The sequence below is a fragment of the Anser brachyrhynchus genome (assembly GCF_964034855.1).
Source record: "Anser brachyrhynchus genome assembly, chromosome: 1".
Classification (NCBI taxonomy): domain Eukaryota; kingdom Metazoa; phylum Chordata; class Aves; order Anseriformes; family Anatidae; genus Anser; species Anser brachyrhynchus.
Genome location: NC_137694.1, coordinates 90234111 through 90257550, shown reverse-complemented (window position 1 = coordinate 90257550; position 23440 = coordinate 90234111). Strand labels below are relative to the sequence as shown.

At 35.7% G+C, this 23440-nt stretch overlaps 1 long non-coding RNA gene across 1 annotated transcript in view; it reads right to left on the bottom strand.

Moving 5' to 3' along the window:
- Positions 1-9797: 9797 nt before the first annotated feature.
- LOC308197334 overlaps positions 9798-23440 on the bottom strand; it is a 246952-nt gene continuing 233309 nt past the window's right edge. Inside the window, exon 5 of the long non-coding RNA XR_013952823.1 lies at positions 9798-12817. This is a non-coding gene — a long non-coding RNA (uncharacterized lncRNA). The remainder of the gene's footprint in view (positions 12818-23440) is intronic.

The following is a 23440-nucleotide window of genomic DNA, read 5'->3' as shown; positions in this document are numbered from 1 at the left end:
TATTGGTTTAATAACTTATTTGTTATCTAGAGAACTGAATATATATACAGGTTTTATTCTGAGAAATGAAACATTTTCTAAAGTAAGTAATCCCTTATAACTGTGTAATACTTGGCCCTCTATGAATATTTATTTTTAAAATGTATAATACAGTGTAATTTGTAAGTCTAGACAATCTGAACATTCTGGGCCTTGATTTAACAAACTGCTTTAAAATTAAGGATCTCCTTAAGCAAAAACGAATTTAAGTAGAGAGTGGGAAGAGGCAGGAACTGTAGCAGTACCTGATGTGGTGTGGAAGTCTGAATCACACAGCTCTTCTTCTGGCCTGCCTTCAGCCTTGGCTTTCATATTTGTTATGTATAGGGGCTTGATCAAGAAGCTAGCAGTAACTCAGATTTGTCAAGTCTGCTGCAAGTAACTAGCTTATTACCGCAATATCTTTGAGAGAAAAATTAATCAACACCCATGTTAGTAAACATTTTTATCTCTCATGGGCATCATTACAGTACTAAGACCCTGGTTTTACAAAGACGTGCTTTCCAAGTCACAGCTTCCCATGGTGGTGTGCTGCTTGCAAACAAAACCTTTGGTGCTATTAATGAATAGCTTCCTAGGTGGCAGCAGCAACACAACATCTGCTCATGTGCTAAGAAACATGCCTCCAGCTTTACATCTCTCTTTCTTCCAGGGCTTCAGTAGCAGTTTCAGCTTTTTGTATTATTTCTTTTTATAAGTGTTAAAAGATGCATTTTGGTTCAAGGGCCAAAGATGTCCATGAGAAAGGACATTTTGGCTGTAAATATCTCCATTCCTATTCCACAAAAGAGCCGTGGAGAGCAGATGAACCACTATAAATTGTCTTCTGTATTTCTGCTTGCATGAGGTGGTTTCAAAACTCTTGTTTTAAAAACATAAATATATGTAGAATACTATTTGGCTTGAATGATCTGCTGTCAATCTTATAAGATGCTATGTGCAGAAATACTTCTAGGAACATGGCATTAGTTCTAATGTCACAACAGTGAAAATTACAGTGAAATATGTAAATATATATCAGCAAACAGTAACCTAATTTAGATGTAGTTGAAGCTGGAGGAAGAAACAAATTAAAACTAAAAACTATAAACCGACAACAGAAGAAAATAAGAAGAAATTGTATTTCTTCAATTTTGTACATCCAATTTTGACAACACTTTTCTACACTCCGTAGAGCTTTCACTTCAATTGCCAACAGATATCATCTGACAATGTGCATCTCATCTTTACAATTTAATCTCACAGAGAACTTTCATGTGGATACTGCATGCTTTTATCCCACTACATGTGCTTATCCAACTGCCACAATTCTTTAATTTGAGAAGCTATTCTGCTTAATTTATCTTCTCTGAAGACAGCTGTAATACAATCTTAACTTCAAAGCAGTTTTAAACACATTGTATTTCTCAGAATCACAATTAATGTTGAAATTTGATGGCCCAGGAATCAACAAAGAAAATATACTCAGCCATTACCAAACTAGCTGGTAAAATAAGTATATGCTTTTCCCTTCCAACATATATGCCACACCCACGTTATTTTTTCTCTGTGTATTACACCAACATAATTGAATATCACGAACCCTCTATATTCACAACCCTCATAAAGGCTCTTGATTCCTTAGAAGAGAAATGTTATGTAGTCTGTCTTAGGATTTAGCTAGCTGAGCTATGGAGTAAAGCAGAATTCAGAGCGTTAGGGCTGATTAGCTTCTGGCTGCTTCTCCTGGCGTCTTTGAAGAATCCACAGAAACCCACAGAAACCCAAAGACAAAGGGAGAAAGCAGGCTGTGCTGAAAAGGGGAAGCATGCTCAAAACACTGGAAAGTAAATCAAAACAGAACTTCAGAAATAAAAAGGAACACTTTTTTTTTTTATTATTCAAAAGTAGTCAATAAACAGCCCTATATATATAGATATATTGATAAAAGGAAATAAATTTAAATGCTTGGTTACACAGTCCTAGGAGATGATGTCCATACATTTGTTCAGCTCTTCCATTTTCAAACACCTGAAACAAAGTTGCTATTGGATTTTATGACACACTGGACCATTCACAAACATCATAGAGTTTCCTCAAATCAGTTTGCATATTGCAGTTCTTTTGGCTAAAATATCATGTCAAGTATTCCAGACTTGCACTGTGAGGGAGTTGTACTTCATTGTTATTGCCATCAAAAGATGTGCTATAGAACTTTCCATTGTCTTCACTGACACAAAACAAGACTTCTAAGATGTCTCTCAAATCAACTCTATAGTAGGCAGCTGCATATGCACACAGGTATGATATTTATTAATTATGAAGTCAGCTCTGCTGGCCACAGATTTAAAAAAGCCTGCCAGTGAAAGGCAAATTCATTTTTTTGAGAGAAATCATGTTCAGCCTGCATAAGAAAAGCCTTTAATCCGATGCCCAATCATTTTGTTCATCTCTTTGTTTCATTTCAAATATGACTATATCAATCAAATATGATTGCTCTCCTGAACTGCTTCATGTTTGGGAGCCTCAGGAAAGCATCACATAATGTTGAATGGCTCTCCTCACTAATATGTCGCATTCTTCTTTAGTCTGATTTGCTGGAGCCATAAAAATTTTCATTGACTAAAATAGCCAGTTTATATAGATTGAGTAGCACCAGGGAACAGAAAAGCCTATTTCATGAAAAATAAATCTGATATGAACATAACAGGATCTCAATAGGTTTTATAAAGATTCATTTTAACCAGATGATTTAACAGAGTGAGTGGGAAACAGGTGGAGAAAGGGGAAAGAGATAAGAAAAAAGACGGGAAATAAAGTATTTAGCTGACTAAATGGTAACACGAAAGAAATTCAAGAAGCCTTGGAAAGCAGATCAGGACACATGGGCTTATTGAACACAAGAGATCGATCAGCAGGCATAACTTCCTTCCAAGAAGCCTTAGAACTGGTGAAAGTACTCACTTGCACACAGTCATACTCTTCAGGAACTGTTCCCAATGACGTATTGCTCATTGCTTGCTCATTTAATATATTTCCCTTGCTTTATAAGCCATGTTCAGCTACCAGCACTATATGTATATAATTACCTTGATAGTTTCTCTTCTTTCCCTCATCTGAAATGAAGCAAGATGATGGTCTAGTTGCACTAATTCATAATTGATTGTGATATACAGAAAATAAATAAAACCCAGGTTTTTGTCTGGAATGTATCCCTAGAGTCTATGCTTTTACAGACTCTGCCATAACTGCCATAGCATCGTGAGTCCTGTTGGCCTCTAGATCCTGACATCTTCACACTAAAACCAGCATTTTCCTATCATATTTGGTATCAGGAAGTGGCTTTTCCTGTCACCCCAAAGTAACACAGATTGTCAATAAGCCTATTATTGTCAATAAGTGTGTTTAATTGCCAAAATTCATTGGCAGAAGCAAATATATTCAGAGTAGTTCCCTTCAACCCCTTCCATTACTGTTTTATTCAAAAGGAAATACCTGAACTCTGAATACCAGTTGTGGTGCTTTTGATAAGGAGCTAGAAAAATGGTCAGTACACTGCTCTTCAAAGACACACACTTTCTGTTTTAAGGGTTGCTGCTTAATATAAATAAAATAAATTCTATTTTATTACTTTAAACAGAAGTAAAAATAAATTCTATTTTATTACTTTAAACAGAAGTATGTATATCATGAATTTTTTAAAAAATGAGCTCACTTTAGAAAGCTCTTTTCAGGTTACTTCACTAATTTATTATGGTCCTTAAGGAAAAAGAATGAATTCCTAATCCTGCAAATTCTGATATAGGCACCAGATTTTATGCCAATAATTAGTATCATCAGGATAGATGGAATTGCACATAAACAGATGATGAATTATTTGGATTTATTTTTTTCAGGACTAACAACAGAGAGAAATACAGATCTTCATATCTGAATTCTGAATTTGATGTGTAAAAAAATGAAGGTGACTACAGATCGAGACGAGTAGAGCTGAAACTGAATGGTACGGATTTTTTTATTTATCTTTGTTAACCAAAGTCCTAAACTTAGAATCTTCTCCCTCTTTCTTCCTTTCCTTCACCCTTGTTGTTTTTCTTCCTCTCCTCTCCTCTCCTCTCCTCTCCTCTCCTCTCCTCTCCTCTCCTCTCCTCTCCTCTCCTCTCCTCTCCTCTCCTCTCCTCTCCTCTCCTCTCCTCTCCTCTCCTCTCCTCTCCTCTCCTCTCCTCTCCTCTCCTCTCCTCTCCTCTCCTCTCCTCTCCTCTCCTCTCCTCTCCTCTCCTCTCCTCTCCTCTCCTCTCCTCTCCTCTCCTCTCCTCTCCTCTCCTCTCCTCTCCTCTCCTCTCCTCTCCTCTCCTCTCCTCTCCTCTCCTCTCCTCTCCTCTCCTCTCTCCTCATCTTTAATCTCTAAACAACTTTTCCTTCACCATACATGCATTTGCTGACATGTAAGCAAAAGCATGTGGGGGGTTGAATAAGAGTATTTTCTGTAAATTATACATATGACATCAATACTGAGGTTGCCTAAAAAAAAAAAATCCCCTTTGTTATCTTTGAAGCAGGGCAAGAACGATTAATATGAACAAGACAATATAACTTAACAAAAGAGTCGCAGAGTGGAGAAGTAAAATATGTCATGCTTTCATTTAACAGAAGTCCAAGATCACAGATAAGTTTGTACCATGTTGTCAATGTCATGGATTCTGAAGTTTTACAAAAATAATCCTGATTTATCTGAAATCTATTCTCTTTGAGGGGAAAAAAATACCATTTTCCCTGTTTGAAAGATAAACAGATCTAGAGAAAAATCAAGGGAGCTTAAGTTACTCATGCAAAGCCACAGAGGAAATTAATGTCAGAGTGAAACTAATATCTAGATGGTGCCAAAACACTATTTAAGCATGTACTCTTAGCTTAAAATTTCCATCTTCCAGAGAATGACAAGATATGCTATCCATTGTGAAATGCATCCAGCTCACAGACTTTCATTTAATGTTAGTTTGAAGTGTTAGCTGCAGTATTATGATAGCTCTTACAAAAACACTGCTGTGCACAAGGAATCCCAGATATGACATTTGATCAAAGCTGACTGTCACAATGAAGATCTGTTCATTTTTGCACAGTGGAAAGGCATTTGTAACAAGATTTTTGATGGCCACCTGGAGGTTTAACTAAATGATTTCTTTTGAGTCTTCTGTCATGATTTTCACCCTCAGTATCTCCATTACTTGGAGAAAAAGAAATATGTAAAATAGATTAGTAGAATGCCAGAGGATAAATGGAGAGCATCCTTAAGGAAAGAAAGGTTCTTGGAGAAACTTAGGTGCTCTAGTCTGCAAGAGGAGTCTGTTGATTAAAAAAAAAAAAATGTAGTTATATAAACATAACTCTACCTATAGATATTCACAAAATCTATGCATCTGACAGTGACTGATGTTATCTTTCAGAGAAAACAATGCATTGTTATTTGTGGTATTGACAGAAAGCCACAGAACATTTAAATATTTGCCATAGCTGCTGTAATTAACCCCAAACCCAAACTTCCATCAGCAACAGAATTAAAATATTTATTACTGCATAATGATACTTCCTGCTCATTTAGAGTAGCCTAAAGCTATCAGAACATTTTAGACCTATTCCTCATAGCTTTCAAGACTCCTTCCTTTAAAATATTCCATTAAGCTAAACCTGAGCTAGTAACTCAAGGCCCATAGACAACCCATTTACAGGCAGGTAATGAACATTCAAGCTCAAGTTTCAAGATAAGCCAGGAAAGAACATATTCAAATAAATGAAAGCTAGTGACTCTAGAGCAACCATTTTCAATATCCTGCTCTGCTGCAGTTATTTTGTGTTATCAGCATAGTTACCTTACTCCAGCTCTGCAAGGTATTTAGGCCCATCGAAATCATGATGGAACCAGCAGCAGTTAGGCAGCTTCATGTGTTAGTTCTCCTTATTGATACCATGAGAATAACAACACCTGTGCACTTGTGGATAAATAAATCTTGGAAAGTTCAGCTGGTCAGATATTAGAGCTACAGAAAGAAAACAAGGCCACGAAACAGATGATGCCATTATCAGCCACTTGGGCCGTTTCCAACAAAGTCCAGCAATATCAGTATGAACCATGGAGTACATAGCTTCTTGACAGCCAAGTGCCATTTGTTCAGTGTGACCTTGTCCATATCTTCATGGAGTGTAGAGGGGCTACAGTGGAACACCAGAGGGACACAGGTGAGGTGAGTAAGACTACTACAAAGTCAGGGATGTCACTGTTTAGAATTGCTCAGTAGCACAACCTCTTTCCTATCACATGGTTAGAGAGTCCGGTATAGGTGGACACTAAGTGAAAATAAATATTGTGACAGAATTTAAAGCACAAATTTTACTTGAGAACTGTGTTGTTGATAGCTGAAATTTTCCATCGTGATGATGACATGAATTATTCATGTCCCCAACAGTGAAAGAACATAGCTTTCATAGAGAATCTTTAGGGCATGTGGAAGAACAAACAGAATTTTCAACATCTATCAACCTCCCACAGTTATAAGATGCAGAAGGGAGAAGGGTGGTTTAATGGATGATTGTGTATTTTGATCAGCAAAGGAAAATGTATATTCACTTTCTTACAATATGTATATATTACTATACACCTCTAAAAATAATGTCAGTACTTAGAATATGTCATTTTCAAACAGGTTTGTGGAGTCACTGATCTTCCTACTCTGAAGTTTGTGTTATGCAATGTTATTCTGCTCAGTTTGTACAGAATTCGTAAGCTGTGAAAAAACCTTCAGTGCAAAAAAACATGTTAGCCAAGACCTTGAGTCCAAAATAAGCTATTGAACCTGTTTGGACTGATGGTCAATTCAGACATATCAATTATGCACTGGACCTTGTCAGCAGTAGTGAGAACGTGCACTACCTTTAATATAGGGCAAAAAGATGAGTTTGTGAATGCTGGTCTTACCATGTGCACCAGCTTGCCATTCAGTGTTGTTAGTATCACAGAGAAATTAAACACTGTAGAGAGAAATCAGTGATGGACAAGTGATACAAGCACCTTACAGACATCTTTGTACTACACTATTCCAAGACTCACCAATCCTCCTCTCTACTGAAGAGGAATCAGTCTGTTCATCAGCATTACATCCAAAAAGAAATTTAGGATAACTAGAGGACATACATGAAACCAGGTCCTCATTATGCAGTGACATAAGATATGTTTTTATACAGCAATATTTCTTTCTTCTAGATAAATATTTAATAATTTCAACTCTCTGATTCATCTTTCTCCAGACATCTGGACCTAAGGGGAAAATGGTTCATATTCTCTTGTTCCCAACTGGAAAGAGTAGACCAAAAGTGATCCTGCACCCCATGACTTGAAAAGGACAAAGTTTTGCTGGTTTTCAAAGGAAAACCAGTTTAGCTTGAAACTGTTGAGCTATGTTTGGAAAAGAAAGAGCACCAATCTGACCGTAGTAAGCGAAAACGACACATTTAAGGAAACATAGGGCATAGCAATTTTATTTATTTATTTATTTGTTTATTTTACTTTTTCAAAAGCTACAGTAAGAGACAAATGCCTTAAGAAAAAAGTTCTATAAAAGGAAGACCTCTTTTCCCACATTAGAGTGCAAATTAAACTTTGCCCTGCAGTGGCACTTTTTAGAAAGGTGTAAGAAATGTCCAACCAAGTAGGCAGTGAACTGAACATTACCAAGGGCTTTAAATATGTTTCACAAGTCCCATATGGTGAGAAAAGCTTTTCTGACAACACTTGTAAGAGCCAGATGCTGAAAGAAAGAAGTACAGATAGGATGTCTGATCCTGCAGTCCTCACATGGGGAAAACTCCCTTTGAAGTCCATAGGAATGTAAGCAAGGATTGCAATTTTTATCACTATTCTGACATCCTCTATCATACATCTAAGTTATAAGCAAATTTTCCATTTGAGAGGCTAATTCTCATCTCTCTCCCTCTTTATAGCACTTTCCCCTTCACTAGCTGTTTTTAGCCCAATTCAGCTGCCTATGTGATGCAACCCCAGATCATTCAGCACCTGTCATTTCATTATAAAAGGGAAATCTATGCAGAGAGATGTGTTACAATTTAAAGGTAGCATTTGTACTTCAGAAGGCAAAAGACTCAGATTCACGCTCATCTGAGAAGTTGCTCTTGAAATCCTGTCAGTCTACACCCCAAAAGACATGATGGCAAACTGAATGCAGCACTCACAATTTTGATTTCAAGGGCTAAAAATTAATAGAAGACTTTTAATTTTCTATCTTTAAAAAGATTTAGAAAGATTTAAATAGATTTACTTTCTTAAAGTAGAAAGATTTCACTTTATCCAGAATACTGTGCACAGAAGTTTGCACAAAGCAAACTGCAAAAAAAAATGAGGAAAACAATGTCTTAGTTTTCCTATCGCTTCTGCCTTTCCTCCCATTTCAGTTTCTGACTCTTGCCCCTTGAAGAAAATCCTCTCTCTATTCAGGATTTGCAGAGCTGAATTTTCCCAAATAATAGTTTTTTGTTTGTTTGTTTGTTTCCTTTTTTTCCTTTTTTCCCTCTGAAAACTGCTGCCATGGGAGGGGTTGTAGAAGGGGAAGAGGAAGAAGACAAAGGAGACAGTAATGGTTCAGGCACTGATTCTTTTCTTCTTTAAGTCAGTGATTAGAGATCTCATCCTGGATGCAGATGAGCTGAGCCCAGTTGACATGTCTGCCTAAGGGGATCTTAACAGGTACCTGCCATGTGACATGAGAGGACTTGAACCAGGAGAACATATGTTTGTGCAGTGACTACTACAGTGGGAAGGTTCTGAGGATCCCTATCAGATCAGGTCCTCTGACAATACAGAAAAAGGAACATCAAGTTTACAGATCTTGACAGATTCAGAGATTAACTTGGTACTGAGTTTCCCAGCCTAATCAGGAGCTGTGGGATCATGGACTTTACTCTCACCTTTTCTGGCCAGAAGTGGATTTTTTAGTCTTAGAAAATAACATTAAACTCTGAAAACTGCAGTCTATTGTCTTGGAGTAGGTGGTGGTAGCAAAGCAGGAATTTTTAACACGATGGACATGGAATTTTGGCTTTTGTGAATCTATGCTCTCATAAAGTAAAGGGTCTCAGGAAACATTAGATTCATTCTACTCTGATTAGCTTCTGTAATGAAGTCCAAGGTCCCCAACTTGATTATCTCTAGATATCAGGGTAGAGTTAATAGAATATTTTTAATCCAAATGCTGATATAGTGTTGATTATGTTTAATCAATAAACAAATAAAAGAACACTCTTTATTGAATAAAATAATGCATATAGAAATATTTATGCTTATTTAAAAAGCCATTCATTTTCCACTGTCAATATTAAAAATAACACTGAAAAGCGAATGCATCCTTATGATTCCTTACAATTAACATTTTAAAGGACATTCCCAGAACTACAAGATCAGGATGGCTACATCCCATTTTCCTACAAAACTAGGATTGTGGAGGAGTGTTTTGCTTTTTGTTATTGTTGTTGGGGTTGGTACCATAACTATTACTATCGCTGTTGCTACTATTACTATTCCAATTACTTTTATGATTATAATATATTTATTTAGTTTAAGAGAGTCTTACTCTGGTAAAATATCTTCCCTGAATTTATCTATTTTTGTTTGAACAGTATCTACCTTTAAAATACTATAATCATGATAATAACCATCCCTCTTCTATTGTTTATAGCTCTCCCCTTATACTAAGGGGAAATATGCCAAATCAGAATTTTCTTTTTTCTTTTTTTTTCCTGAAAAAAAAACCAGATTTTTCCAGGAAAGGAGAAAACGTATGTGGATCGAGTGAGTATCTGTTATTTTTTTGCTCATACTCAGAATTTCTTTCCCATTAAAATGCACTCTTTCCAGATTTATGGATGAAATAAAACACACAGCAATTGTATTCTGAGTTTCAAGTGCTTGATAAAATGGGGACTTTGGAGTGATACTTTATAAATTCTTTTTCTAGTATAGATGTAATTATTAGAAGTTCTGAAGATGTTGTTGAGCTAGTTTCAGTTCAAGCTGATTTGAAATGCCTCTCCAAATGACTAGGTTCTCTATTATATCAAAAACACACTAAAGAATATGAGGTAAATTTAGCAATTCTGCTAAAATGCCAATTAAACGTGTTAATTTTGCTAGGTTATTGGTCTACTATAGACTATAAATATGAATTAGAATCAGGCTGGTCAGTCTTACATGCAGATTCCTACTGAGGGGAAAAAAGAAAAAAAAAGAAAAAAAAAAAGGATGTCCTTGCTCCTTGACAAACAGTTGGGATTGACTTCCTAATATTCACAATGGGCAAGAAAATAAATTAGCTAATATTGAATTCAACTTAAATGACGTTTCAGTGCAAGGTACAAACAGCATGAGGCCTCAATAAGTCAGAAATATTCAGAATTGATATAATTTTCTTTTTCAGTAAAAGTTATTTTTTTCTTTGATGGCTGTTGAGTTATCATAAGCTACAAAAATAATTCTAAGATCCATTTTCTAACACGTAGTCTTGTTTGAAGATTGTTACGTTTGAGTGTAGGGAAAACTACTTTAAACTGAGAAAATAACCAAAATGTTTTGAACACATTAATACTGTGCTGATTATGGAAAGCTGAAAAATACTTCTCAAAATTTGACAAGAAACACAAGCTTTAAAGTGCTGAAAACTTTTCCTATCTGAGTTAGCCATTGTCTATTCTGTAATTTCAGTGTTCTCTTAGAACAGCACCCTCAGCTCACCCTATACTGGGACAAAAATTATACGAGACACTTGCTGAGTGTTTCCTGCAAGATAAATGAGTCAGGTAAGTACTACATTTGCTGTAAGTGGATGATTCTGTCCAGTTTCTCTCTTCAATAAAATTAACATGCCTTGTCCATCACCACATTCTAGTTTAGCTAGGAGAATATTCAGTGTATGCTACATATTGTTCAATAAAAGCAAACAAAAAGTACAACCAAACAGAAGCCTTTTACCTTCAGGGCTCCCACATAACTTTTTAGTAAAATTACATAAAGCATAACCTTACAGGAAACAATGTATGCATTTTGCCAACTTTCTTCCAGAAAACATATGGTATTTGTAACATGTCACAGTTGGTGAAAGATTAAACTTTCTAGTAGTTCTTGTTAAGAGAAATGATCTGACACAGCCAGATGTTATGCTGATATTGGCTTAGAAAAGGAGATTCAGTTTTAGAGGAGATGGTTCTATTTTGGTTCATTAGGTAGAACTGATGGCCATTGGATCAGAAAAGACCTGGTCCACACAAATAGTATCTGCTAAGTAATTATTAATCTATCATTTATTAATTATTAATAATTAATTCTAAATTCATTTCTTCAGGTGGCAGAGAAAAATTTGTACCAGTTTTGCTTTTGTATCAGACTTTGGAGGTGCATGTGTGGGAAAGTCACATGCCAAGTCATAAGTTTGCCTTTGATTCTAGTCCTTGGTTATAAAAAAAGCTTTCTTTGGTTTCATCTCATTCATCAATCTCAAAAGTCACATTTCAAACAAAACAATGTTCAGGGTGCACATTCAGAATGCCTAGACACCAAATGAAGAACATTTTTGAATAAATCATTCCAGCAAATATTTGGAAGTTAAAATGTAAAAAATTCACCAAATAAGTCCTCATCCAATGTCTTCAGCAATAAAAAAGTGACTTAGATTTTAGCAAAACATTTTTCTTGTTTGTCCAACAAGTCATGTTCCTAATTCATTACTGATCCAATAAGTCATTTTACAGTTTACACCTTGGCAGGATGCGTGTGTTACCAGCAGATTGCTACAAGAGTACATAGAAACCTAAAAGAATTATTTTGTGTGTGTTTTTTTTTTCCTGTTTGGAAAATGAAATAGTAATGTGGAGGATGTGCTACAGACCACTGCGGCTTGTGTGAAACTCAAGGTACATGTTGCACTGCTGAGGCACGTGAGGACATGTGAAGGGGTTAAAGACTGTGGGGATAGTGTTAGAGGTCTAGGTAGGGCAGAAGAAACGAACGTCCATGCTATCTGTTGAATGTGGTCTCCTTTCTCAGGACTGTGTGGGCTTTGTTTAAAAAAAAAAAAAAAGAAAGACCCCAAAGATCCCTCAGACTCCAAGGAGTGGATAAGATTTTTTGAGTCATGGAATAAGGATCCCAAAACAAAATGGAGAGACGTTATTTGAAATCAGTAAATATCCCTTAAATACACAAACCTAAAAAATAGCTTTCTTTCTTTCAGAGTTGGCAGGTCACTTTATCTGGATCACAGTACTTCCTTACCCTCACCCTTGAGATATTGTGATACCATGCCAAGACTGGAGCACTGCAATGTCCCCAGTGTGACATAAAGGATACGTGAATTCAACAATATTTCCTTGATTAAAGAGGTTAGAAAACACTTGGTCAATGTTTTTGAAGCTTGTAAAAACAAAACAAAACAAAATATTTTCACTGTGTAGTTTCAAAAAACTGTGAAATTTAAACAGTGGTTTTGACTAATTTCATGTAAAAGAGGTGTTTGTGGCAGAGCTCCAGACATCTGATTCCAAGGTACAGTCCCTTTTGAACACAACATTATGTTTTATGACTAGTATTTATACTAAAATCAGGAGACTCGTTGCTTAGGGTTTGGTCAGATGAATCTTTTCTTACCAACTTCTTGACTTCCATGAAAATGTAAAAGGAGAAATAATGACTCATCCTTTGGAAGCATCTGTGTTGTGGTCTTTTCATTATGGTTGGAGTAAATAACTGCAAAAATAAAACAGTAGCAAGAAGGTCAGACAAAGTCAGCCATCAGATTTATCTTCACTAACTATATTAGTGATGGGATTTAAGACTTGAATCTTTTTTTATAAACACATGACTTACTTCAAGTAATAGAATATAGATATGATTTTGAAGCTTGGTGGGAAATAAGAATGCCATATCACCAGTTTCTGGAACATGCTTTTAAGAACTCGGAATTTAATTGTTCTAGTTTTCACTGAGTGACTGAAATCTTGAAGAAAAAAATAATTGTTTTCCTTTCATAAAATAGTACCTGTGAGCTCTGTCAATTTTAGCGCACCTGTCTTGGTCTCTGGCAGCTGAAAACACTCCATATAAAGTCATCCTTTTGTTATCATTGCTTTTAAACTCAAGAAAAATCCTGTAGTATTTCTCCATTATCTGTCGAAGTATATCTTTTTTTTTTTTTTTTTTAAATTGGAAGATTGTAATTGCATTTTCATTTATTCTACTTTTAAAAACTGTAAGATTTGTTTCAGATATCTATTATCAAAAAGCTAATTACATGTGCCATTTTTTACATTCAGAACTCTTTTTTTTCTACTATAGGTCTATTTTTATAAACTGTAAACTGTCTTCCTATAGCAATGACGTTTGTGAGAGATTAACTCTGGGGAAAATATATACTCAGTTGTGGCTGTCATCTTAGGTAGTGGACACTGATATGTTACTTCTGATTTACAGAAGTAACAGAAGTAGCTAATTATGTAATAATAGGAACCTAAGAATCTCCTATTCTTCCCTTTTGTCTTTTGTTTAGGAATTCTATTCAAATAAAACCAAGTGGAGACTGATAGTATGCTTACTATGAAACTTCTCTGAGCAGCCGTAAGATAAAATGCATTTTAAATATATGTTAAGTAGGTACATAGGACCAATGAAAAAAAAGCAAAGGGAGCATTTGTTTTTTACATCACTAATGCAAGAGATTTTTTTTTTTCCATTAGTGAATGGTTATTCACTCTTCATATTTTATTCCTTACAGAAGGATAAGAAATGATGCAGAAAGTAATCTGGACATTCTTTTACTATCAGTACTGTTGATCTAGAGCAGACAGCAGTAATAGTGGTATTTATTTCTTAAATCATATTAGTATTCCAATGGCTTTACAGGTATTTCCTCTACAGAATGCACATTATTGGTAAATTACTTCTAAATAATGGTATACTTAATGTGTAGGTGTGCAATTATGTAGTAAAACAGACTTAAGTACATTGGTAGCCAGCGTAACCAAGAAGTACATTGACAAATAACCCTGTTAGCCTCCCAAGGATCAGCCTGGAGATTCTGATGAGAATTACACTGACTGTTTAGAGGCATGATACATCATTCTTTCAAGGGAGTGTTTCTCTACAACTCTTTTCTTTCTCCATAACCAATTGGCACATAAAATCTCGTGCAGACCTTCCATAGCACTCTGCGTGGAGACAATATACATCTGGAGAGAGAGACAGATGAAAGGCCAAGCCCTGTCCACATGCAATTTGTGCCTTCAGGTTAAGATTTTCCCTGGAAGAAAGGGGAATGTATTCCTTGCGAATGTGCACTTAATGCAGTTCATCATTAATGAATCATGGCTGAACATCACACATAGAATAGACTTGCTTTATAATTTTCTAATGACAAAATCTCTGAAACATGTAACAATGTATATAACTATAACAGCCATTTAGTTTTCATCTTGCTGAGTACGGATACACTCCTGTTTTTTATTTTTATTTTTTTTTAAATAAAAGTACATGTAGATAGTTCAAAATCAGTATCAAATAGTATCAAACATCTTCCTAATCTTATGACCTATATTTGCATTTCTGATACAGGGAGCTTGAACTAAATTGTCTAATAACATTGTAGTAATTTAATACGGTACACTACAATATTAATAAAGTGCACATCATACTATTATAATGATTAACTTAAATTCCAATACAGTTGTGTCATTAAGGAGGGTGTACTACATTATGTAATTGGTTCTTCCTCTGTTACAAAAATTATCTTTTCAAATACACAGATTTATACTAAAAAGAAAGCTCCAATTTAATGAATGCATGAAGCAAAGTCTTTAACTTTCAAATATATTCTGTGAAGGGCTAATTTCTCAACAGTAATCTAAAACTGATGAAGAATCTGTTTCAACTTTGCTGTCAGAAGACAAGGGGAAGTCAGGGTTTATATTCTTGACACCGTTCTGATTTCAGAAAAGCAGAGAACGTTTATCCTGCTACATGAATACTGGTTGCATATATTAATAATGACTCCATAGGATGTTGCAATAAATGTTGATTTTATGTACTCAGGTATATTTCCAGTGCTTTCAAGAAGGGACTGTTGATAATAGCCTATTGCCTCTCACGTTTTTTTTATGTGCTTTTGTATTTATATGTTATATACATACATATACATACACAATCGCATAAACTTCTGCATGAAGACATGAGCTGTGGATTGGCATTCATCATTTGGTTTCCTTGAATTTGAAACAGGTGTAACCAAGATTTCTGAGAACATAGAGAAGAGAGTACTTAACAGCACCACATACTATGATGTCTGAAAGCACCATAACTGCTGTACAGCAGTAACTATTCTCTCTACAGTATGTTGGGGTGGTTCTTAGTGAACACAGCAAGAAGTAACAATCCTGACAGAAAGGGGAAACACCGGTGTCCAGATTCGTGGAACAATGACTGCAGCATCAGCTAGGGCAGGTTGTTGTAGTAGCTCTGGCCATGCCCTGCTGTGTTTTGAGTACCTCCAAGAATGGATACCCCACTGTCTCTTTGGGCAAGCTGTTTCACTGTTTGACCACCTTTACAGAAAAAAAAAAGAAGAAAAAAAAAAGTTTTTTCCTTATGGTAATTTCATGATAGGCTTACAGCTTCATCAAACAAGGTAACTGCATGTCATTGAGTGAGCCTGAACCAGAACAAAAATATTTTAGATCCCTATTTAGGCATCTTCTGAGTAAGAAAGAAAACAGTATCCTCTTACAGGAACAAAAGAGGGACACAGATCACCTAGGTGCTTTCATTAGAAACAAAAATAGGAAGAAAACTATATTCCCTGCAAGCTGTATATACTCTATTGCAGACACCACATTAAGAAGTAGGGATCTATATCATTTGTTAGTCTGACTTGTGAGGCTAGAACTGGTTTATATTATGAATGAGAAATTAATATTTATATATAAATATTTAATTTTTATTTCAGACTAGCATTCTGGCTAGCATCTTAGTTGAATCAGGGTATGTATGTGCACACCCAAACAAATTTTAACTGACTTCAAATTGCAAGGAGATTCTAAGTCCACCTGCAATGTCAGTGTGGAAAGCAGTTCAAACTAATGAAAGCAGTTCAAACTCAAGCAAGAAAAGAATGTGAATTAGAAGAAAGTTACAGAACACAGGTATTTTTCATCTGCTCACTAAGTATAGAACTAAAACTCATTGGGAAAATGTGTAATAATATTAATATTAACAATAATAATACATTAAATGCATTGTGTATCAGTTGATTGCTCACTTTGAAAGTAATGAATAAAACCAAGCCAGTACGGTTTGTAAAAGACAACTGTAACGATAGACCATACTTTTCAACTGTTGTGAGGATGGCTGGTTCATTTACTCTGTTTAAATGACTTAATTTCTGATGAAGCCTGCAGCTATTTAGGGTTAATAGACTTTCATCATTTCATTATGCTTCTGTGAACTGAAAAGTTTTCAATATAAGTAGGCTAAGAATTATTCACAGATGTTCTCAGCTGAGAATGACTTCCTCATCTCTTTCCTCACCATTTTTCCGCAACAAATAAAATGATAAGATATAGAACCGTGCCCTGCAGTTTTCAGCAGTTTTCTCATTGATCTTCTCACAGTCCAAGCAAAGGTTGTCTGCACAAGCCTATGGTCTCCCTTTTGGGATTCACTGGCCAATGAGAGACACTTTGGGCTTCTCATTAATGAAGTTTTGCTTTTCTTTAAAGCATGAAGTAGTTGCATACAAAATCTAAAAACCTACTCCTTTCCCTCAAAAGAAAGCAGAAGTGACTGAATATACCATTTATTTTCCCATGTTGAGAAAAAAAAAAAAAATCAACAAATGATTCTTGCATTTTAATCCAAATTGAACAAGATCCAACATTTTGTTCAATGTTGTTTTGCAGGTGGTGACATTGTAGGATTTGGTGTATTTATAGGTAGGATTATCCAGAACTTTTGAGATATATGATGGTTTTCTTCAGAAACTATAAAGCCTTTTCAATATAACACATTTGTTAATGAACTATACTACTCACGGAAGTCAACTGTTTCTTCCTTATTCAGAATTACTTGTTTTATGTTTTTTATTCAGTGTGAAGTGGAATTTTTTCAGCATGTATGCAATGCTTAAATATCCATAATTTACATGCATTAGCCGAAAAAACTATATCAAAAAATAATGAAAATTATCAGGTGCCAATGCAGCCACTCTCTCACTACTGCTTCTTAGGAGGTCATGGGTAGAACATAAGACAAAAAACCTCCTGAGTGAAAATAAGGGCAGACAGATTTTTTACTAATTACTATGGGCAAAACATACTTGACTTGGGGAAGATGAATTTAATTTCTTGCCATTTCATTACAAAATAGAATAGTGAGAAAAAGAACAAAACTAAAACCATCTTCCCGTCACCATTTTTCTTACAGTGGAGAAAAATTAAACAATTTTGTGTATTGCAAAAGCAAACAAAAAAGTAAATAGAATGAAGCAGTATGAATCAAAAAAATATATATTATTTTTTTTCTTAGTAATCCCCTCTCAACTACTTGCTTTGCTCATGAGATCTGTACCCACATCATGCCTGGGAGCTGCCTGAGCACCAGGCTGCTGAGCAGGGCAGCCTGTGATGGCACCTCCTGCATCTCTTCTGTCAGGACTTGTCCACTCTGCACAGAATACTTAATTATGCACTGGAGCAGAGGCCAAAGCTCATGTGTTTCATTACTAAGAGAAGTGTCCTAAGTGCTAGGTTACAACACCATTCTCACTTTCAATCTGTGTTGTTTAACAGTACTCTAAAACATTGTGCTCATAATGGAAAAAATGTCAGCTGAAGGAACTCCACGAGATGGAGTGTTTTCCCCAGCAAATGGCAGTCCTAAAATAGTTTAGAAGCTGTGCAGGAAACCAAGTTTGGTTTTCCATAATCTTACATGAGTACATTTGCCAAAGCTACTGAGTGAGGTAAAAATAGCAGCAGGGTTTTAGAAGTCTAGTCCAATCTCATTTTTTTTTCTGACCACAATAATTTGGTAGGTTTTTGGCCAACCAGAAAAAAAGCACTGTGCATTTTAGTAAACAATGTATTACACTATTATTTTTACATCATCAATTTTTGTTCTGGGGCAATATTATAGTACCTTTGTGTAACTAACATGGTGTAAATATTAACCAACTGTTTTTACCAGTAATAATATGTTTTTCTAAAAAAATCTGGTAACGATACTTGATCTTGTAAACAATTTTATTTTTATTCTAGGGAAACAATAAAGGAATACTCCTTATCCTGAAGTCTAAATAATACTGCCTTCACAAAGTGGTGTTTGGAAGATGGTGAATTTTTTTTTGCACTGGATCAAACTTTCTCAAAGATATGACCACTTCTGCCATACAATTATATCTGAATTTTAGCCTCAGGATGTAAGAGACAAGACTAAGAACTTAAACCTCAAGATCTTAAAAAATAAGTAAAAAGCCACTCAAAATTATTACTTTTATCTTTTCCCATGTGTCTGACTCATGTTTGCAGATTGGTACTACTGAGAAAACTTGAAGGACAAACGAAGCAAAGATAATGCCTAGTCTAGTTTGTACAACCAAAAAACTGTACAATTTCACTTAGTAACTCCTGCATTTAATTCCCATTCCAAAAGCCTGAAATTCCTGCCTTCTACATAAAATGAAAAATCCTGCATTTGTTTAGGCGTTTAGAAGAAAAAAGCAAGCAAAACCCACCCCTCCATGGCTATACAGGAGGGGTGAGGGTAACACAAACTCACCTGCAATAACTGCAACTTGAAATGTAAGTGAATGCAATTAGAAAATGTGTTTTCTCTTTGCACAGTTTTGGACTACTGCGTTCAAATTACAAGTCTGTGATCTTGTTTTGGAATCTTTAATCTGACAGCACAGAGGACGCTGAATGAGAGGAGCATATTGAAGAGAAGGCTGTTCTGTTAAAGAGCTGAATTACACACACCTTCTATGAAACTTATCTGCATAAGTAGGAGGCAGATTTGATTGAGCATAACTGGAAAAAAACAAAAGACCTAAGCTGAACATCAGCACATATGCTAGTGTGGGCTAGCTATGGACAGATATGCATGAAGAGTTCAAATGGGCCTGAAAAAGTACTCATTAGAAACCTTATATGAGAAAAGTCTTATTAAAGATTTTTTGGTTACAGCTCATTGACCCTGAAGTAATTAGCATTAAATATCACTTAGGGAAATTGCTAATCTATGGTATCTGACATGGTAAAAGAATAAAAGAGGAACTCACTCTGACTCACATGGCTTTGAACTTTCCTTTCTAAATACCGTTTAGCTTTTCAATCTGACACTAAGTAACCCATGAGGTGAACTCTAGCCTAAGGGATAATAGAGTGAGGGACAGGGCTTCTGCCTTCTTAGCAAACAAGGCTACAAAAAAAAAAAAAAGTCACTGTGTAATTATTTCTTTCATTCTGGTCTGGCTGAATGGCACTGTTCTCCTACTTGGCTGTACCAGTTTTGGTTGGGCTAGGTGTAATTTTCTTTATAGTAGCCTGTATGGTGCTATGTTTTGGTTTTCTGACAAAAACAGCATTGATAAACACACTGATATTATAGCTGTTGCTGAACAGTGCTTGCACAGCATCAAGGCTTTCACCATTTCTCACTCTGTCCCTACCACAGTCCAGCAAGTAGCTTGGGGTGGACAAGGCATTGCAACCAGGACAGCAGACTCATCGTGAGGACTACCTCATAATATCCTTATCAACTTAAGTCATTCCTTCTGACAACTCAAAAGGCCAAGACCTGTGATATACACTAGCAAGTAGAGTAACAGAAGAAGCTGAGGAAGCAACCAGAAGAGGCCGACATTGATAAGCATGTGCTCTCTCTGTCACTGCATGTATTAAGGGGTTCATACTTCTCACACTAAGTGATTTGTGATTCATTATGTATGACAGCACAGACCTCTGCATTTCACCTATGAAAGTCGAGTTCTTGGATACGATAAATGGATGTCAAAGAGAATGTTTGTAACTTTGTATTTGTAACAGCTATATAGCAAAGATATGTATTTTGGTTGTAGAGGAAGAAGGCTGACTTTAAACTAGCTATCAACTGTTCATAGACCGCAGAGTTTAGTACCTGAGCAATTTTTGCCCCATGGGTTTGTTTTGCTTCTTCATAGTATATAAACAAACAAAACAAAACAACCAAAATCCAGCATAGCTCTTCTACTATACCATGTTCATGGATGGCAATTTCCTGGAGATCTAAGCTGCAGTGTATGTTTCTAAGATACTAAAAACTCACTGTTGCTGCTATTTAGGTATGGACATACTTCTGGCTGGTGACACTTTTGTCAATATTGCATAACCTGGGAAATACCATTTTATTCTAGAATCACGGAAGTTAAAAACTACTGGAGTGTCTTTCTTACTTACTATCACAAACAGGCTTCAACAGACTCCTTTAAAGCATGTCTTAGCTTCAACAGGAAACAAAACCAGCTTACTCTGCTTTGAGCCAGAGGGCTTGACAAAAGAAATGCATCTGGTCTATGAAACAGACAGTAACAAGAAAATAGGAAGTTCTTTAAAACACAGAAAAATTGTTTTCTACCAGAAAAGGCTCATGTGATCTACAACTGACTTGTATGGCTTTATATTCAGAGTACTTTGGGCAGTTTTTTTTTTTTTTTTTTTTTTTTAGTTTTCTCTTCAACACAATGCTGCATTCCCAGGGTCTTTACAGAGTGGCTCCTACCTAGCTCCTTTAGCTATCCCTGCCAAGTAAAGAAATCTGTGCTATACAGCCCTATCTCTCCCCATTGTAATCCCCACTTAATGGGAGAAATTTTCCCTGCTTCCTAGCTGGAATCTGTTCCTCAGTCAATGGCATATTTTTTTGAGCTCTATATTCAGATTTTTCTTGTTTAAAAAGTCCAGGAAGAAGAGATTTCTAATACTCTATGCTCTCTTTTTACAAGGGTTTGTGACTAGGCTTCTAAAAAATATCTATGAACACAACATAGACTTCTTGAAGTCATGAGCTCTTTTTTAACCTTAGCTGTGGTACTTTTTTTTTTTTTTTCCAAGTTGCCTACCTCATTTCAGTGGTTTCAGTGTAATCCAAGTTAACTCTTCAGAAGTCAAGGGAATCATCAAGCATAAAACCACATACATGAGTGGAATAAACCCCTCTGATTCACTGGTATAATTCTTTAGCTGTTTGACTGTACTTCTTTCAACTAACAACAGAGTAATAAAATTGTTCTTTGCTGTGAGATTCAATGTGTTAGAGCTTTTCTTTCTCAAATCCCATATAACATGAATAGATAGCTTTTTACTTTTCTGTGGTGCATTTCATCTCTTGCTCAGTGTGGATTTTTAGATGTTAGATCTTTGCACAGTCTGATGACAGTTTAGACATCGGACAAGTCAAAGCTTTCTGTCCATTCAGTACAATAGATCTCTGTTGCTGTCATGCTGGATAGACATTTTCCTGAGATGGCTTTTTGTATGTGATATACTGATGTGTGTGTCTCTATTTATATGCTACTATTTGTAAGCTGTTCACCTCTCATGTTGACACTAAACATAATTTGTCATTATTATCACTTTCTTTTCACACATTGGTTATTTTTTAGAAATTTTTTTTTTAGACTCCTTTCTGTTTTAGGCTACATTCTGCTAAAATACATCAAAATTGACTGGTAAATATAGTTAGGCCTGACACACTCATGCAATATTTTTCATGGAAGATTGTGGGCAGGAAGTAGGCTGATGGAATTCCTTTTTTGCACCAATGGAAGTCATATTGCTTGCCTACTGTGGTATGTACCACATTGCAAGCTATTTCTCACAGCTATGCTTTCTCTTTTATATCATTTATGCTTGGTTGATATGAATGTATAACATAGAAATGTCATCTTTGTACATTATAATGACACTGAATCTATAGATGCTTATCCTTAAATGAGGGTTTCTATGGATATTTTGAAGGGGGAAGTCTACTTGGCCCAACTTGGCTCTTTCAACCAAAAGTCAGCTTTTTGAAATACTTCAGTGTGGCTTGACAAAGATCTGAAGATTATTCATTCCAGAGAAAAAAAATACACTTTCTAACCAGTTCATTTCTGTTCTGTTCAGTTCAGTTCAGTAAGGTATTCATTTCTCCTTATAATACTTTCTTGCCTTTAAAGCTTTATATGCATTTGTTTCATTTTTTGTGGCGTTTCCTGTACTGATGAGCTCAGTGTTTTGGGAAGAAGAATTCTGTCTCTCTACCCACACTGTCTATTTGTGACTTAATGAGTATAAGTTACTAGTTAAAAAAAAAAAAAAAAAGGAAAAAAAAAGGAAGTCAAAGTGAGCAACTCATTTGGTTAAGACAAACCAGAGATGGACTGCTTTATAAATTCTATAAATACCTCTGTATATGAGAATATTGCAGCTGGGAGTATATAAATATATATGTATATATGTATATAGTTATATATACTCTCTGTGTGGAAAGCATAAATACCTTTGGGTCCAACTGTTATAAGCATCCTTTCCACTTAACTGTGAAATGCAGAGCTATGTCACAGGAGTTGTAATGACTTTCACTACACATAAAATTCTTTATGAACATAAATGTCGGGCCTGATTCTTGGGCTAAAACTGTGCTCTTCTCCTGATATGACTTAAGGGGGATTTATTGATGGAGTTTACAGCAGAATAATGCCTTAAACTTCATTCTCGAGGGAAAAAAAACGTGACGGGGCCATTCCCTGCCCTTCTCTTCCCCTGCCTGTCCACATCAGGCTCTGTACCCTGATTACCACAAGAAGTTCTAAAACTTCTTGGTTTGAATCCTGGTTTACCTTTAGACTTGCTCCTCTGGCAGGGTCTAACTCATGTCTTTTTTTTTCTGCAAGATACCATATTCTCATTACTTAGCCAGGGTGTAGCTTTGCTTTTCAGAAATATATGGCTGAAAATGCACCTGCTAAAGCAATTGATGTAACATCAGACATGGAAGAAGAGTCTCAGTTCCTCTAACAGAGCTGATGCAGATTTGCGGAATAAGGTAAAAACAAACAAACAAACACATAAAAGCACTGTGGCTTTCCAGTGAATCCTTAGCTAAAATTAGTTTCAAATGGCAAGAAAAATAAAAAGAGGCTGCAGCTCCTTGACATTTTATGCCTTTAAAGGTAATGTTTTGATTAACAGCACAGTACAGGAAATCTGATTCACGCATTCAAAAAGATAACCCCAGATGGAAACACATGCTGTATACAAAACAAGAAGATGCATTGGCTCTGGATCTTTTTTTTTGCAAGTTACA